Below are 17,142 nucleotides of genomic sequence, written 5' to 3'. Positions count from 1 at the left end.
TATAAATGAAGGATATGAGTCTAATGCAGATGTTCTCTAATTCACATGCGTCAGTTTTCACTTTTGCACATTTTTATTAAAAAAATATGGATGCTCATAAACTGGTCAATCCTGTCTCATAACGCCAGTCTATGTAGCAATAGAGCACTGCAGGGATGGTGTTTTTTTTGTTTTTTTTTGGTATGTTAAGTAGCAAGCTAGCATGGGTTCCCTCCACCGAAAGCCGATGGGATTTTTACAGTGGATTTTTCGATTCGTGCAGAAAGAAGTTCTTTGATCAACAGGTTTCTGAGATGTTGTGTGCAGCAGGATGGTCTTCGCAAATGAAAACCACTTGAATGATTTTTGAAACGAAAGTGCAATCATGCGACAATGGAAATGGAACAACTTCTGTTTTTTGGTGTCTGCAGCAACTTCTGTAGCCTTGCTTACCAACTTTTTGGCGACACTTTAAAATTCGCAAATCTTGTATTTACTGCTTTTTTTTATGCCTGTGAACAAAAAATATTAAAATGTCTTAAGCTTGGCTGAACCACAGATGCTACATGAAGCATTTACCTGAAAACCCATTCAACAATCCCAATGACAATGCAACAACGCTAAAACAAAAAAATGGGAAACTTTAAGTTGAGGTTGAATTATGACGTAAGGGTTAAGGATAGAGACCAGAAAGCGTACGACAAGTCTATCTTAAAAGTTCCAGCCAAGTCTCAAGTCTTTGGACACAAGCACAAATAAAATCTCACTTTATTCCCTTTTTTTTTCTCTCTAAATTAAGTAGTGATTGTATGGCAGTTCCTTTGATTATTAGAGATGGGCGATGATCTCTGGAACATGCCCTGATCCTTGAAACCCAACATGAGACAACACTCACTCCAAACATAGAGCATCATCTCTTGCATTTGTGTATATTCTCTCTCTCTCTCTCTCTCTCTCTTTCTCTCTTTCTCTCTCTCTCTCTCATTTATAAACAAAATGTCAGAACAAGTCAGTGTGAGACTAAATGTTGCAAAAGGTTCATATGGTGTTTGGTTAATACCATGCAGGAGAGATGCCTTGCTTCTAGAATTCGAGTGAAAAGTCTCAACAAACTGTATAACCCTGAATGTGGATGTCTCCGACTCTCCTTGCTGCCCACAAGATATTTTAAACTATTACCTTAATAACACCACTGACATTCTGATCCATCACAAGAAGCACGCTCATCAAGCACCGTCTCTGCCTCATTATTCAGCACACTTCACGCTTCATGACATGGGGCTTATTTGCTAGCTTTATCATAATTACAGCTGGTGACTCTTCATTCAAGATGTTGTTTTGTGGTCACTTGTGTCTCTGAAGTTGTATTTATTGCTCAATTGCATAAAATTCAACGCAGCAAAATTTGCAACATCTGTCCGTTGTCTTCCGCTTATTCCTACATTAAGTGTCAAGGGGGATGGGGGACTGGGGGGGTGGAGTCTATCCCAGCGTCAGCAGGCAAGGCAAGGTTCACCCTGGACAGGTCACCAGTCCATCGCAGGGCCAACACATAGAGACAGACAACCATTCACACTCACAGTCACACCTACAGTCAATTTAGAGTATCAATCAGCCTTGTCCTCTCTTTATGTCTTTGGACTGTGGGAGGAAGACAGAGTACCAGAGAGAACCCACACAGGAACATGGAGAACATGGAGACTCCACACAGAAAGATCCCGTGCCTGAGCTCGAACCCGGAACCTTCTTGCTGTGAGGTGACACTGCTAACCACTGCACCACCGTGCCGCCCCAACACAGATCATTTTTATCTTAATTTCATGGCACGTTTTTGCTTACTGAACCTCAAATAGCATTACTTTTTTCAATAGTTATGTGCATTGTTTGACTTTCATATATGTAAATGATTCAATATAGAACTCAATTATATATATTCAATTATATATCATTCAATTTCAACAATATGCTCCTAAAATCTAGTTATTCTGCATTGGCGTGGCATAAAGTAACCTACTGAGTGAATCTGAAGGTGACAGACAGAAGAAAGATTCAATTATAATGGTGGTTTCATTATTTAAGGAAATCCCATTATGGTGTTTTCATTCCAAAGATGGAGATAACACAGTCAAGGATGTGCATTGTTCCTGACTGGAAACATCAATGAAACACTTAACATTCATCACAGAGTAAGAAATACAGATAGCAAAATAAAAATGATAAAGATAGTGATATTTTCTCCCTGAAAATGATACAAATTTCAACATAAAACAGCATGAACAACTAAAAAAAAAATAGTTCATGCTAAATTCTGGACTCTCTATTGTCCTTGTCCTGATTGAACAAGTAATTATTGATTAGATACATGAGGATTTAACCTTTAATTCTTATGATATTGTAGCTCAAAGAGTATACGTGTGCTTACCTTGTTCCTAATCCCTTGTGTTAAGACAGATCAGTGTGAGCGCTGCGCTGCTCATTCAGTCTTCCTCTACTCCTGGTCTTTAGCTCTCTGCTCAAACCCCACTCCCCCCCCCCCCCCCACACACACACACACTCTCTCTCTCTCTCTCTCTCCCTTTCTCTCTCTTTCTCTGGCTCACTGTCTTCCTCCCTCAGCAACCTCCACCCTTGCCATATTACATATATACATGCAGCCAGTCAAACCCACATTTATAATTTTGCCCACACATAATGGATAATTACTGTAATGCTAATGGCTGAGCCCTGAGTTCTTCTTACACTCGGTTGCCAGTCACTTGCGGCTGACAACTACACCTCTAACATCCTCTTGCACTGAATTTTCAGGCTTCTAGATTTCCCTTTGTTGTCTTTACTTATTTTTCCACGCAAACTTGAAGAATTTTTGAGGTGGTTCTTAGGAAGGGATTTTTGCATCCACATTCTGCAGTTAGTTGGAGTGGGAGATCAAGTTTACTCAAGTTTACTCATCTCCTCTGCATAAGGAAATCTCTTCTTAAAAGTGCTTGTTTTAAAGAGGAATAACTGCTGCAGACGTAGCCAAAATACACACCCTCATTACATCCTCTATTCTTAAATGTACCCAAAAGTAACAGGTATTGAGTTTTTCTTTATTTTTTAATTGATAATTAAAATTTAACTTTACAAAAATAAAATGGAGAGAGCATCATTAAGACAACAAAAACAATACTTTCTTTTACTTTAATGTTGATCTTGTCTTTCGTTTGCCAGAGTAAATGAGCAGTGGAGATGGGAGCCCCATGCCTTGCGCGCAGCTAGCAGATGCAACCACTTTCTCTTTTTCCAAGCGATCCTTTTCTTGCAAAGTTGGCACTAGAGTTTAAGTGAAGCCATCTCAAGTCTAAAGTCTGAATGGAGGACGTTGGCGGATCGTTTCATTTATCAGGAGAGTGTCTATGTGGAAATGTGACGTAAGCTCAAGTAACCTCATGTCAAATACGGTGCAAAATCAAGACCATGATTACTACCCTTACTATGCAGCCTCTAATTTTTGGGCTAATTTAATGACCTGTTGACGGGGAAATGGGCCATAAAGAAGAAGCGCAATCACAACAGGTGGGCATCTATATGTGTGCTGTGCTGGCTGGTGGCCCACAGCTGCCTGACGCTATGGAGAGGAAAGAGGTGGCGGCATCCATCACACCCCCTAAAAATGAAGTCTTCTCAGTTGCGGGAGTCGTAAGATAATTCAGTCTTTGATATCATATTCTTTTAAAAACAACACGATGGTGATTGATTTCTTTAGACTGAATTCGTAACATCATTGTATAACATTAAAACAGATCCTCAAAACTATGTAATCGTTAAGTGCAAGCTATTTGTAATTAAAAGACCATATCTAGGACCAGGGTGGCTATCGGATCTCATCAACCACTCAGCTTAATTGAACATTATCACAAAATCTGTCCATAAACGTAGCAAAGTGTGTAATCCAGTGTGGTGGAGTGAAAGTATACATTTTAATGTAGTTTAACTCTATTTAAATTTTGTTACCACCCAATGCAAAGCAGATTATTTCCACAAGTGGGATATGTGTAAATAAATGCAAAGATGTTCATAGGAAAAAGCATTTGTGTTCAGAATTTGCCTCTTGATGAAAATTTCACTGATTGAAAATATTCCACTTCATGCATGAGCTCATGATCCAGTTTAGGTTTAGACTGGCAAATTGGACGCTTCATCTTGAAAAATGACCACAGATTGAAGGTTGACACACCACATTTCTCACTCAAAAGCTGCTGGAAATATACATTAATAGAAGCAGTACAACCACAGCAGCAGCATTCCCCTCCTCTGTCCTTGTGAATTGCGCATTTCATTCTACAAAGGCAAATAAATCAAATCGTCTGACAGCCAAACTCAAGTAAATCGCGGGAATAAATATAAATACCCCGTTGCTCAAACTCCTGTGAGTAAACACTTGAAAAAACAAAATTAAACACTCTAAAATTACAATTTAGAATCCACAATTTCACTACAATCAAGGTTGTCACTGATCCAGATGCATCAATGGAACGGTGGATTTAAACCAGATTGCTGTGCTTTCTAAATTGTTTTCATTAACCTGAGACCCTCACTTGGCTCCATTCTCCAGGAACCCAACCAGTGGACGTAAACAGTGACAGGACTCATTCACATTGAATTTATTTTGATGATTGTGGTGTTTTCAGGAATTAATGTAAAAATGACCTCATTAAAACAGTTATTCATAAGATTCAGAGTGCGTCTCTCCGGAGGGGACACAACTCCGGCAGCTGCCATCAGTTTGTAACTCGTGTCTGTTTATCCCTCTTCCTGGGAGTCTGGAGCCTCCCACTGCCAATTTGTCTCCTGGGCTGGAAAAGGTCACACTGAAAAGTTCTCCATGTGTTCACCAGTGTTTGTTTTATCTGTCCAGTAGCTTCCTTTGACTGCAGTAGTTGAATGAGTATGCTACCGTGGATGACTCATTAACCTCTGGTGACCACGGAGAAAGTAATCTCAACAAATGAATATCAGATTACTCCTGAATACACTTTACTCCTGTTGAAACTGTAAATCATCTAAAAATCAAGCTTGCCATGCTTTTTAATCAAAGGTTCTGCATTATACTCGCTTTTAATAATTAATAATTCCATTCCATTGATAATTCCAATCGTCCACGATAAGAGAAAATAAAGGTGGTGAAATTAAGGACACATTGAAGTAATGCTGGAAAAAAGGGTTGGAGACATGTTATGGATGGTTCTAAGACAGAAGCTGCAGACTAAACATCCATCTATCTATCTATCCATCCATCCATCCATCTGTCAGTCCATCCATCCATCTATCCATCCATCTGCCAGTCCATCCATCCACCCTACTGAATCTTGGAGGTACGTCCTTGGATGGTGGATGTGAGTTATCATTCCAGTTTGGGTGATGATAAATATTCACAAGGATTTTCCAGATTCCCCAGGCAGCTATTTAGGGTTTAGCGCCCCACGTTGATAGAACTCAGGTCATATAGGGGCCGATGACCTCTTCCCTCTCTGACAGTTTATACCTCTCTCACATAGGTCCTCTGGGATGGATTCACTTGGTAGATGGACTCAATTTAGATACTTTTCTGCTTTTATGGCACTAAAAGGAATGCACAATGATGCTTCATTCACCCATGGAATTACTCCTCAGGAACAATTAGTGGATCAGGGTCTCTCTCAAGGACACTGACATCATCTCAGGGGAAGCAGGGATCAAACCAGCAATGCTTCATTACTCGAAGGTGACTAAGATATAAATGAGCGTCTTATGTCAGGTTACACTCTACAAAACCTTGTTTTAATTTTCATTATCTTGCCTGTTTTCAACTGCAACTATACTGAGGTGTACTAATAATTAAAACTTAAAGGATAGAGGAACGTCAGCTCTGTTCCACATGTTTTGCTCTGCGGTCTTCCTATCTGCCCGTTGGGAATTGCACTTTGAAGAATGTGAGAGATGCTCGTGGTCTGTCAGCAGTTTCATTGTAACACAGGGCAGCCTAAGACTTGAAGCTCAGTAAACACAGAAGGTTTAGCTTTGACTGCAATTTGCTTTTTTGGAGGTATTAAAGCTGATATAGTGTTTGTTTATGTTCTCAGTGCAAAAAGGGACATTTTTCAAGTGAGACTTAAAGCTGTAGTCTGTGCGCCTTGCACTGAACCCAAAGTTGAGTCGCTACTTTTAATATTTTTCAGTATAGGTCCAGTTAGTATTCACAGATTATTTATTGGAGAGCAAACATGCAGATCACAACTACAGTGTACTGGGAATTGCTGTACTTTTGACTGCCACAAGAGAAACAAGACAGAAGTGTTTGAAATAATCAAAGACTGCGGTATCGATTGGCTCTGATGCTGCATAATCTCTCATTGATTTGTTTTTACATGAAACAAATTATCATTCTGCAGCTTCTCTTTTTCATCTCAGCAACCCATTTTTGACCAAAAGGAAGTAAGCTTCCACAGAGCCCCCCCCCCCCCCCCCCCCACACACACACACACACACACACACAGCTTCTCTTCACTGCCCCGCACCATAATGTTGGACAGCCTTAGCTGTAGCCCACAGCATAGCATCCATAAAGGAACTTAATAAAATGAGCTTCTTACTGCAGTTCATATTAGTCTTTACTTCAGATGTAGGTTGGTTGTTTGCCCCCAGTCTTTTGAGATTCAGCTGGACCTACTTTAACTCTCTACTGGTACACAGAGATAAAGAAGATAGATGTACTTTGCACCGACACGATTCTGGATGGCACAAAGGAAAAAGGGAAAATACTCTAAAACAGCAAGGAGGACGTTAAATATTGTATCAGAAGCCTATGTTCAGTTTTGCTTATCAGGAATAAGATGTGTCAGCTTTGTAAAACGACTCAGTACATCAAGAGGCATTACGGTGATGAGATCTCCTCGTGACCTTCCAATCATTCTTTGTGATGAGTATGGCGCTAAACATAATTATTTAGGAGAGTTTTGAGATATGAGAGATACTGTCACCAGTGAAATGTGCTCCAACATCCAAAGTCTTAATCTTGTTCATTTGAACTGCTATTTTTGCACATTTCCTGTTGTAACTGATATTGCTTTTTTTTTGCCAGGGGAACAGAGATATTATTTTAAGTTGATTATTATCTTATTTTTAGTTATTTGGTGTTCGTCTTTGTCATTTTTCATCAGTCATCCAATTGAGCAGCAGTGCCTTTACAAGGGGGACCTGGAACAGTATAGGGTGGGTACACTCTAAAAAAGTTAAATTTGTTAACTCAGTTTTTATTCATAAATTCAGCACCATTACTGTACTAAAAAAATACTGATACAAATACTAATGTACAAATACTACAATGACTCTAAGGGTGGCAGCCTGAGCCTTCCCTCCCTCCTTCAGCAGCAACATCAGTCAGATATCTGAAAAGTGAGAAAGCGCGAGGACTCCGGGGAGGAAGTCAAGTCCCACAGGAGAGGAAATATTATCTCATCCCCTTTGTCTTGTCAGTAATATAAGTATTCAGGTTTATTATTTTATGTTATCTTATGCTAATATAGATGTTACCATTCAAGACAGTTTCTCTCAGAAACATTTTTATTGCACACAAAGAGATGAACCTTTCAGTGTGCAAACATCCTTCCAGGAGTATAGACTATCAGATATACAGCATGCTCATTCATGGCTGTGTTGATGGCTCTGGTGTTAAAATGTGTTGATCATTGACTAAGTAAATGGTGTTGCAAACATCACCAACACACGCACACACACAGATGTATGGCCACCGCTTGCTGCAATATGAAAAGGTTTTCTGACATTTTCCACAAATGAGATTAGATATAAAAATAATGTGTAAATTTGTGGTGAATGAAATACCATTGCTTGGCAGGTGTCTTTCCAATGAACCCCATGCAGTAATTTGGAATCAACAGCTTCCCTAGTCGATAATAATAATTGGTTATCTACGCTTAGTCGTCTTTGATGCAGCAGCTTATTAATTTCTATGCGATCTTTGATGGGATTTAAGGACGGAAAAAAAATGAAAGAAAAACAACAACCACTGGCTCAAGTCCATGTGTAATTTAAACAGTCAAGCCTGTGAAAAGACGAGGAATATTTATTGAAATCATTTCCAACGATCACGCAGCCTCATGTGACATCGGTGCGTCACCCAACACGTTTCCTGAACCTTATTTCAAGGTACACCAGATGCAGCCGATACCAGGGAAAATGCGTGCAGTATCACATAGCATTTCTATTAGTCATGAAAAATACATGTGAGCAGATGTTTACCTCACCAGTGCTGATGCATATTAACAAAGGATCACACTGACCTTTTATTCACACGCATTTTGTACATTTTGTACTTGATCTAAACTCATTACTCCTCCTTTACTCCTATTCTAAGTATTCTATCAAATTTTTGTGTTTAATTTTCTCAATAAATGTTTGCGACATTCCGGATCTAGAGTAGAGGATGAAGAAGGCACCTTTTTTCAAGCTAGCGCTCATGTCCCTGCATAAACTTCTTATATACTGTAAGACTGTCGAGTGAATGCATGACTCCTGCCGTTGAATAAATCTTTACTGAAATGCACCTTTTGACCTTTTTCTGCATTAATTTTCAATCATGATGTATTCTTATGGCTCAGTAGATATACTGAAGTTATCTGCGGTTCATGTCGGGGAAGTGAATCTTGCGGCATGATTTTGTGCTTCCGTGCGTTCTTTCCTATCTCTCTCCATTCTACTATCAAGGTAAACTGGAGAGCCCTCACCAAATCTGAAAGAAAAGTCATTTCACCTACACCATGCAATTATGTCCTTATTTTTGTGTTGTGCTATCATTCTGGGAAGATTCGTCCCCTGCTGACACGATGAATAGATGCTGCAACCCTGTAATATGCTATGCTGATACACAAAGCCTCAACTTGTTTCTTTTGGAGAGTACATCCATGGACAACATGCCGATGCACAAAGACATTTAAACAAAGTTCAACTCCCCTCCTTGAACTGAGATTTGAGACAAAAAAAAAACGTCCGTCCCAGTCGCTGAACTTGAATGGGGTTACTGGCCGATTTCAACTTTTTCCTATGATTTTGTTGATTTTGTCAAGTCATAAAAAGTGGTTAATGGCAACAGATCGGGTTTTTATGCATGCAGAGTGAGAACAACGCATAATTCGCTGTGAGTTACTGCATTCACTTACAATAACCCACAGCCTCTCTGCAACGATGTATGACGCGAGTGAGTTACCCAACATGTTTCCTAAACCTTATTTCAAAGTGTAGCAGATGCAGCAGATACGAGGGAAGATGTGCGCTGTATCACATACCTTTTATGTTCATCATGAAAAGTCAATGTTTACCTCTGCTGAGCAGACTCATGCATGCTAACAAGTGATCACACTGACCTTTCATTCACACACATACACCCAGTTTTGTTTTTTTCCCCCTTTTTTTGATCTGAAGCTCTCAGCTCTCAGAGTGCATTTTTGAAATTCAGCTCCAGGGATGAGGATCAGACACCAGCAGGAAATTAAACAATTAAGCCACCTAGAATATCTAATGGATGGTTTTGAGACTGGTATAGAGCATTAAATTAAAGATATTTATGATGCATATTTGATGAATATCACTTGTTTGATATTTTTGCAAAGGAAATAAGTGTTTCATCTTCTCTGGATGCAACTTCTGCTTTCCTTCATCCTTGAAAACCCATATCGGAAATCCACAATCACACTGATGTCACAGTCTCATTTGGTCTCTTTGAGATTTAATTCTTGGCTTTCAGTTTGGTCAGTTTGTACTCTCATGAATGCTTTAGTGTTGGTCGTTGGGTTGTTTTCTTAAGGTTTTTCTTCTCCTTGGATCTTGATGAAATCCTTTGTGTCAGCTTGTTTTACTTCCTGTCTCTGCTTGTTTTGTATCCTTTTTTTTTGGTCCGATCAACTAGTTAGCCTCAGCCCTGCTCTGAGTGTTTCTTATCCATCAGCCCCCACCTCCCCAAACACACACACACACACACACACACACACACACACACACACACACACACACACACACACACACACACACACACACACACACACTTGTTTCTTGTGTCATTAACTGTGCATTTCAATTTGGTTTGTTGTTTAGTTTATTTTTAGTCTTGTTTGGCATTAAAATGCTATCATCCCTCGGCTTTTGCCTGCCTCTGTAGACCTCCTGCCAATGATGGAAAGGTCACATCTACAGGTATGGTGATTCTTTACAAGAATGTTCTGTTATATTCCAGTGTCTCACCTCCCTGTTCACAAGTACACGAAGTAAAACTAATTCTCCTGTCATTCATTTTTTTTCCTCTTTTTTCCTTTTTGAATAAGACATTTTGTTTAAAACCAGTGGGGGCTGAAGGAGAACATTTGACACTTTGGAACAGACCTGGTGGTTTTCATTCATTTCTCAGCCCATATTACATGGATCTTGCTATGTTTGCACTCTAAGTACACACAGAGAATTTTACGCATGAGCAGGAAAATTACATCTTCTGACGTCGAATATTATTCCTTTACTAAAGAATCCACACCTTTTGCATTAAAATGAAGATTTATAAACTATCAACTGCCACCTGAGACTTTATGAAAACAGTTCAGACAAAGAAGTCATCAATAATTGACCACAAGCTTTTTACCTGCCTTTTATTTTCATGTATTTCAAAAGAAATAACAGCTTATCATTAGAGGTGGGTCACCATTATACTGAGGGACATGTCAAAGCACCTGGGATATTGCTGTCCTTGAAATTGTAGCAGTAACCGGGAGTGGAGACAATTCACTACGCACATAATTGGTGCTCAATGCTGGTATGACTAATATGATTCACAGTTGTTGGTCTTTCACAAAGCAGTTTCCTGCTACACCATTTTGAGCCAACCTTCACTCACCTAACCATTACTCTGTGACGCATTACGGGAAATAGATTGGCTGCCTGTGTCTCGGTTGGCTTCTAATTCTCCCGTTCAGCTTTATTCCTCCATCTACTTTCCTGGAGCACTGGGAATCTTCATGGAAGTGCATTTATTATTGTGATTTAATTATTTAGAATGAATAGAATTAATACCACAGTGTATGTGTATATTATATTTTATATATATATATATATATATATATATATATATATATATATATATATATATATTCTTTTTTAAATCCCTAAATCAGAAGTCAAGCAATTTAGCTTTCATGTGTAAATGTTCTCTCTTTGATTTTAGATCTGCTTCAAATCACATGTCCCCTTTTCTTACCAGGCGCCAGGTTACACATGAGCATCATGTTGCAAGGCTTTCTAATGCCGGCCTAAATAACGTTATTAGAATCTTGCTGGAGTTGTTGTGTGCTTCCTCGATCTTTATCAAGGTGGTCATAAAACCCAAATCGGACTGTTTTGAGGTCGTCTTTCTCTCATCTCAGCATGATGAGAAAATCAAAAGGGTTTTTTACAATTGCAAATTGTGCTGTTACGTGACGTGAACAGTTTAAACAGCCAATAGGTGCACTCATGCAAGTATAAATCTAAACTCGCTATGGTGGGGAGGGGAAATGACGTATGATTTCTTGTATTGTGGAAAAAAGGAAGAAAAACTGGTGGATCTGTGGAGACAGCAAGCATGCCAGTACTATATGTCCTCCATTTGTTTGCAGATTATTATTAGCTAAAACTGAGAAAGGTATTACTCTCTTTTAGCTGCCATTTTCTAAAGGCCCAAAGAAAGCCAATACAACGGCATGTGCACCAGCGCCACCTGGCGTTTCTTTGGTGTAATTATGATGCAATACAGTTGGACTAATGCAGAAGTATAAATGCTCACGTAATCTCTATAGAATCTAAGATATAAAACTAATCTACACATAGAATCATTCTGAATTATCTCAAAAGGAATTGAGTTGTAGTCGTAGCGCCCCTGCAAGATCCCCAGTCTTTGCAAAATCTTAGACGGAGTTTAAAAAAATTCAGTGAGTTGTTAATAAATCCTCTTTAGATGTGAGGGGGTGACAATAAATCGGAATTGAGCGGGAGAGTCCAACCTTTAAGCTCTGAAGTCAAGCATCAGATCAAAAACCTTTGTGGATGTACGGACCTGGTTTAGGTGAGATCTCCGTGAGAATTAGGGGACGAGGGAAGAGTGTTTAAGAGGATGTGAGTCTCTGTATTGTTTGACTCTGCAAAGACACCCATGCTGTCCAAACATTTGTCTCTCAATAAAGTTTGTTGGCTTTAATGTGTGTGCTCCAGCATACTTTAGCCTTCTTTCCTGACAGTAAAACGCCAAACCCGTGAGAGCATCACACAGACCCTTTCATCTAGTTTTTTTCAACGTCAGCTCTTTTCAAAACAATTCCTACTTGAAATGGTTGTGTGCAACAATCCATCTGATGAGTCAGGTTAGTTGAACACAGCAGGAAGGGAGGAAAGCAAGCAAGCATCAAATATAAATATATACTGTATAAAAATATTTACAATAGATAATAGATTGAATTGAAGACACTGAATAATTGAATGCTAACAGTTTGCAGCACATTGAGTGTGATCATGGTGGTACGTGTGTTAGTGATGGTTTAACTACCTGAGGAAAGAGAGATGGGGGGGGGGCCTTTCCAGTGAGTGAAGGGTCTTTTTTGATTTTCCATGCCGGGGTTGCGGAAATGGCTCCCGTAGATGTTACTCAGGTTTGGGAGCGAGGAGCAAAACCCGTGCTGAGCCAACCAGATGCAGGTCTTTCCTATTTGATTGTACAGCAGTATTTGAGGATGCTCTCTGCTTTGCAGTCTGAGAAGTTAGTCAGCAGTTTGGGGGTGGGGGTCCATATAGCACAGCAAGATCCTCAGGAAAAAGCAGTGCTACTGGGTCTTGTTGTGGTGGTGAGGTGTTCAGGTTCCATGTACTCTGTGTGTGTGTGTGTGTGTGTGTGTGTGTGTGTGTGTGTGTGTGTGTGTGTTGTTTCTCTGACTACTTTTGTCCTCTGACTCTAATTTTCTTTAGCTCCGAGCTCTCACAGAGGGCTAGTCGTTGTATTTTGGACATCTTTACAATGTGGCCTGTTACCTTCTCTTATCATCTTCCATAATAACTACCCTTTCACTTCCTGAACCATCACCATTTTTTTATCATAACTGGTATCCACAATCACTATTTTGAATTGCTGGTAAACACATTGATAATGTTAGTTTTGCTTCTGATTTTCTAAACATGACGGTATCTTCTGATTTGCATGTCTCTGGAATTATTTAGGACCCTGCTTTTTTTCAGTATATTAACAGAGTTTCTCATACATCTTTAACAACTCACGCTTTGAGCTGTTTTTTTTCTTCCATTAATTGTAAAGTTGGTTCAATCCATATCTGTGTTGTGGAACACCAGCGAAATGGTGAGCAGCATCAATAATATGTACTAGGCCAGCACATTCTCATCCTAACCCTTCAAATAGTAATGCTCCCAGCTCATTAAATATTGATGCTTTCTCACTCCCCATACACACGAGGCACCCTTTGGCATCATACACGAGTCGCAGGCCTTCATCTTTATCTGATGCATACCAACAGCGAGAGGTCAAGATTGTAACATTAAAAGTCCACACACAAAATGGTGACCTTATAATTGTTTTAAAGTGCCTTTACAAAACATATTTTCATAAAGTAACAGCAAGGTTAATGCCTGCTTAGTTTGTAGCACAAATACAAATGAATGTACTCGTATAGCACTTTTATCCAAAACACAAATGGCTCTAGACTGGAGTTATTTGCATCTCATACAAAGATGATCTGTATCAGAAGCAGCGGTTCCTGAAAACTTTGCAGTTTGATAACCTGCGATGAGAACAGTCTCTCAGCCATTGTATCCTCTATCCTCTAAAACTCACTTTTAGTTCCACAACATTTGTGCCTGCCCGATGCACAAAACTCCGGGAGGATTCATTCTTAAAGTCGTAATAAAGTCATTCAGTTATGACCTTGGAATTTTGGATTGGAATCAAAATGAAATGCAAGCTCATGTAAAGGAGTTCAACATGTTCCTGTAAATCATCCACAGTCACAGTGACTCTACGAGTGAGACACAGCTACAGACATTATTACAGACAAATGGCTCTGTGATAGACGAGTCACCAGGAGGAAAATGGATCTTAGCACATTGATCTGACAGAAGTTATGTCAATTTTAATCACTTGTATGCTATTTTCTACAACTTCTGCTAGAAACTCAGTGATCCACCGTCTGTTTCAGCTTGAGAAGGATGATGGGAGACAGGCCTCTGGTAGGAAATTTGGACAGGCATGTCTTTTTGACAGCCTGGTGGTGCCGTTATAAAGGGATACTCACTCTGTGAAATCACTCGCTAGAATAATCGAGTTCAAATTATTCATGTTCACCGAGACCAACAGCAAAGAGATGCTTTCATGCTTTTTTTAAATTCACATTTGTTATAACAACTAATTAAAACATAATGTACATCAGAAGTTGGACAACATAATGTGCTTTAAATGTTAAGTTCTATTTTGTTAATAGTGGACCTTTATTTAGTTTTATAAGAACGCATATGAAAGCCCTCTCAGTTATTAGTAATCGTCCCTTATTCATCTCTTCTCTCCTGTTATACTGTGATAATAATCAGTTTCAATACAATAATTGGATGATGGCGGCGCACACAGGCACAGTGGCTAGGAGCGACTTGACAGTGATAGTAAATGATGATTGATTGATTAATCAAAACAATTTGCAATGGTCACTGGCAGCACTTTTGCAAAACCAAATTATAGAAATTACCCTCTCAACTTAACAGCCTACTCACTCCTCCCCCTGCTCTAAATTGTGCTTTCAGCATGGCACATTTAACTTGAAAATCAATTTTAGCTGTGGTCAAAAAACTGGAGTTTGCCAGGTGCGGTGTGTCTGCATTATTGGCCATATCTCAGGCAATTCTGTTCAGTAAAGAACCCAGTAAAGTACAATAATATTCTCTACATTCTTCCACAATACAAATGGGGATAATCACCATAATCATTCCCTTGAATGTGTCTGAAAAATAAAAAGTGTGATGTACTTTGACTGAAGCGGAAAGCCCACTCCGCTCATAATAAGTGGTGAGAGACAGTCTCTCCCAGACCTTTAATCTCTTAAAGTAAATTATGTTTGAGAGCTACAGACAGTGTGAATAGTATGAAATGACTTTCATATAATTAATGTAAGATTAGTTAAAATTTCATTAGTCCTAACCCGTGTCCCGGCCGTCAAAGAACGTATTCTTAGAGAATATTCATGAGTTGTCCATCCATCCATTTTCTATACCGCTTATCCATTAAGGGTGGCTTATCCCAGCTGACAGTGGGTGAGAGGCGGGGTTCACCCCGGATGGGTCGCAATTCCGTTGCACGACCATCGAGAGCAATTAGGGTTTCAGTATCTTGCTCAAGGATACTTAGACATGACCACTCGGGGAAGTGAGGATGGAACCAGCAACCCTTCAGTTGCTAGACGGCCAATCCCCCTCTGAAACATGCCGCCCCGTGAGTTGTTTATGACATGTTTATTTCCAGCTGCAGTATCAGATGTGCAGTTCTTGTGAAGAGCAGGTTCATAATATACGTATTTTTGTCTATGATATATGTTTTTAAATTCTTGTTAAGCAAAAAATTGATGGTGCCTTACAAATAAAACCCAAATCCCACTCTCATGAACGCAGCGAACCATATGATTATTTAAACAGGGTATCAGACCGGGTGCATCCCTTTGAATAAATGTAAGAATAAAAGGAAATGTAAATATCTGGACATTTTGAATTGGAAGGCTAAAATAAAAGTAACACACTGTATTGTAAAAACATATTTTCTGAAAACTGTTGTTGGAAAAGATTGTTTTGAGTGTTGAGAGAGAAAGAAACTGGAATTGCCAGCTTTGAACCACAACAATCAGCTGAAGAGAATGAAATATTACTTTCATAATAGAGCTTTTGGAATAGAATACCTCTTATTTGTCATTGCAGAACAACAACAAAACATAGTCACTCAGTGGTATGTTCAATATGAATGTAACATCAGCAGCAATTCAGCACACACTTGCAAAATACAGCTGAGCAAATAAGCTAATATAAAAGTTAGGTAATAAAACAGTTTGACTCTATTGTCAGACAGACAGAGGTTTATTGCACTGTCTCACACAGTTCAGTCATTTAATGGCACAAAGGAAGTGCGTACCTTAATAGCTCAATAGCGCCCCCCAGAGGCCAGCACAGTAACATGGTGTTTATAGACGTCACGCTCTTGGTGAGGATTTTTCTTCTTTCTTTTTTGGTCTTTTCTGGTTTGACTGTCGATTTAAAGAGATTTTTTTTCCTCTAAAAAATGATAAGCTATTGTTCAGCTGGTTTATCACAGCAACGAGAGCAGTGATATAAGAGTTATCTCTCTTCCTGAGGCAGGAGAGCCACAGTTGTGCCTTCCTTACTGAAGAGGTTGTCCTCAATGTCCTTGTGATGTCCTGGGAAAGAGAGCAGAGACTCAGCATGCAGCCCTGTGAAGCTCCAGTGTTCCGGTCCCTGGCCTGACATTCTGAGGTCTTTTTGTTAAAATGTCCTTTATCCACCTGTGTGCGCAGTGACTGAGTGAAATTCCTAACAATGGTCACGTTTCAGATTTATAATGAAAATGACCTGGAATAAGAGGGTTTTGAAATGTCAAGTGGACCCAGATCATGTTGGGATGTAAATGTAATCAAGTCTTGTCGAGTGTGTGTCAAGTAATTCAATGAGTTGGAATAGTTAGACAAATCTTGCTGACCTCATCCGATGACAGAAGATTGCAGTTTTGATGTGCATACGGATGAGTATAGGTATCGTGTTTGCTAGATGATTATACTCTCCACACCACGCACAATTGATATTCATCAAAAATTAAAACCCCGCGCTCAATAATTTGTTCTCTCTGGTGGGTGGTTGTGTAATTCTTCAAACCTCTGTGACCAGCTCAGAGGTGCATCCCTCTTTGAATTTTCTCCCCAGCCCACAAATTACACCTCTGGGTGATGGGTCGTGTTCATCATGATTATGCAAGCTCAGCTGCTCACAAGACGGAGATCACCTACTGATCGCTTTCAATAAATGTGTGCGTTCTGGCTTTATGCCTCTTTTTGGTTCTACATGGTAATT

Source organism: Aulostomus chinensis, chromosome 14, assembly GCF_037954235.1.
Source record: "Aulostomus chinensis isolate RoL2024-O1b breed Wild chromosome 14, RoL_Achi_v1.0, whole genome shotgun sequence".
In the NCBI taxonomy this organism is placed as follows: domain Eukaryota; kingdom Metazoa; phylum Chordata; class Actinopteri; order Syngnathiformes; family Aulostomidae; genus Aulostomus; species Aulostomus chinensis.
Note: the sequence above shows the minus strand (reverse complement) of the source record.